Source organism: Octodon degus, unplaced genomic scaffold (assembly GCF_000260255.1).
Source record: "Octodon degus isolate 3935 unplaced genomic scaffold, OctDeg1.0 scaffold00003, whole genome shotgun sequence".
NCBI classification, from domain to species: Eukaryota; Metazoa; Chordata; class Mammalia; order Rodentia; family Octodontidae; genus Octodon; species Octodon degus.
The window spans coordinates 15,822,820-15,825,532 of record NW_004524579.1 but is presented as its reverse complement, the minus strand read 5'-3'; the positions used below and the strand labels follow the sequence as shown (position 1 = coordinate 15,825,532).

General features: G+C 39.2%; 1 pseudogene across 1 annotated transcript in view; it reads left to right on the top strand.

Annotated features, from left to right (window-relative positions):
* Positions 1–2,360, top strand: part of LOC101587605 — a 23,389-nt pseudogene extending 21,029 nt beyond the window's left edge. Inside the window, exon 2 of the transcript XR_192330.2 lies at positions 1,820–2,360. The product of XR_192330.2 is annotated as a ubiquitin-conjugating enzyme E2 E1 pseudogene (transcript). The remainder of the gene's footprint in view (positions 1–1,819) is intronic.
* Positions 2,361–2,713: the final 353 nt, after the last annotated feature.

The window sequence follows — 2,713 nt, the reverse complement described above, 5'->3', positions numbered from 1 at the left end:
AGACAGACAGACAGACAGACAGACAGACAGACAGACACAAAGGAATATCAGGACAGATGTGTTTTGGTTATCCCAATATCCACCATTGGTTTTGCACTTCAGCAATGTCTATTTAGAATATGTTAGCACTTCTCAAAGATTAGTTTTATTAGCAGCTACCAGCATTCTAATTTATATGTTGTATTCCTGCCCTTGCTTAAGTGCTTGACTGGCAAGCACAGGGTCCTCAGTTCAATCTCCGGTACCACTAAAAAAAAAAATAAAAAAAGAAAGAAAGAAAGAAATGACATGTGACCTACTTTGCCTATGCTCTTACCACTGTTGAAAATTTGAGCTAGATTTTAAAGAATGTTTAGGCTCAAATTCAGTGGTCATGCTTTATGATTATTCTGTTTTGGTTGAAAAAATTTGAAACATTAATCCTTGGAAGCAATCTTTTTAAGCCTTCTGAATGAGAAATCTTGGATCTTCAAACAACCATAGAAGAGCATTATGGTGCTGTGACTACAATGAAAGGTAAGTATAGGTGTGAATGCTTCAGTGTGGAGATGAGAGGAAGACACTGAGGAGCCAGGAGCGCTATCATCAAAACAGCTGTAAAGAGCCAGCTTCTTTTCGTTGGTCTCTATAATAATATTCAGAGGAACACTGATGCCTGGGCATTCAGGGATCGAGTGCATCCTCTTATATTAAGGGACTGACAAGTGGACCTAAATCTATCTGGCTTAATCATATGCCATAAACTCTGAAACATAAAGGAAATCTATACAGTAGTAATCAGCCTCAAATGTCAGCATGGAAGGGAACTAATGACTCTAGGAGAATGTTTCTCTCATGCAACAAGGAGAGATGGATTCATCTAAAGCTAGAAATAGCCAGAAAGTGATGATGTAGACAGGCATGGAGAGGATTTGGAGCAGCAGTCTCTTTGGAAATCCTGCAGGATTAACTGGAAAGCGTATAAAAGGATGTTAATGAAAATGTGCCATCCCACATGAAAATCAGAAATTTTAAGGACTGTGTTTAAGTACTGCCATTTGCCATGCAGAGAGAAATGAGGGGGATTGATCTGGATCACTCTTCTAAGGCAGAAGGCAAAGGCTTTGTGGTAGTGAGAATGGTAGAAACTTCACTATTAGGATATTCTTGGTTCCTCACCTTCAGCCAGAGTAACACATACACACACACACACACACACACACACCCTTCACAATGCCACTGTAAATTATCGACACAATTTTATTTGCTACATATATATATATATATATATATATATATATATATAGTTTCCATGATGAAATTTTAAGCAGCTAAAAATATGAGAATTATTATGGTATTTCTGAGCACCCATAATCACACAGCATGGGGATTTATTTTGTAGCAATGGCTACGAGGAGCCGTTTAATGAGTTAATTAAAAAGACTACAACAAAGAACAGCTTGGAATATGAGATACATTCAGTATAAGCTATTGCAAATTTGAGATGCTTATGGGAGATATAAATATAGATTATAAGGGGGATGATAGATTTGAAGAATGAAGTCAAGGAAGATAAAAGCAATATTTCAAACTACACGCTTTTGATTTGAAGACTTGATGATCAGATATTTATTCTATTATCTGATCTAATATTTGGAAAATAAATGCCAGATTCCTGATGACCAACCATTTGTGATAGCTTTTTATCTTTTATTGTCTTGCAATGAAACTCTGGCGTTCACCAAGCTGACAACTCCATATTTGAACACCAAGGATCATGTCCAGCAAAGCTCATAAAGGTCACTTCGTGCCAAAGGAAATAAAAAATCTGGCCCCCAAGGGGCCGTGCGCCGGACGCCGCGCCCCGACCGCTCAGGTCTCCGCTGCCGAGGGGCCTCGCGGGGAGCGGCCATGTTGACGGCGTCGCCGCGCCTGGGACCGGGATTCAGAAGGAGCTGGCCGACGTCACTCTAGACCCTCCGCCCAACTGCAGTGCTGGTCCTAAAGGTGACAACATCTATGAGTGGAGATCTACCATTCTAGGACCCCCAGGATCTGTGTATGAAGGAGGTGTATTCTTTTTGGATATCACATTTACTCCAGAATATCCCTTCAAACCTCCAAAGGTTACATTTCGGACAAGAATCTATCACTGTAATATTAACAGTCAAGGAGTTATTTGCTTGGATATATTGAAGGATAATTGGAGCCCAGCACTAACTATTTCTAAAGTCCTCCTTTCTATCTGCTCACTTCTTACAGACTGTCATCCTGCCGACCCTTTGGTGGGAAGTATTGCCCCCCAGTATATGACCAACAGAGCAGAACATGACAGAATGGCCAGACATGGACCAAGAGATACGCTACATAAATTGAACTGAGTTTTCACAATTCTTACATTATTTGTCTGTCACAGAAGAGAGCTGCTTATGATTTTGAAGGGGCAGAGGGTGGGAGTTGGTAAAGAGTAGGGCATTTCCATAACAGATATTATTCAGTCTTATTTCCTAAGATTTTGTTGTAACTTAAGGTATCTTGCTACAGTAGACAAAATTGGTATTAGCACCTTTTAAAAGTCATTAGTTCTACAATATTGGCTGAAATACAGTATGGAAAAGAATGTACACTTAGACATTTGAATTCTATTGCTTATAGTATGTAATTTTTAAACAGCTTAATTTGTACAGGTTACACATGGCCATTTATGTAAAGTCATTGTAAGATGGCATACTTT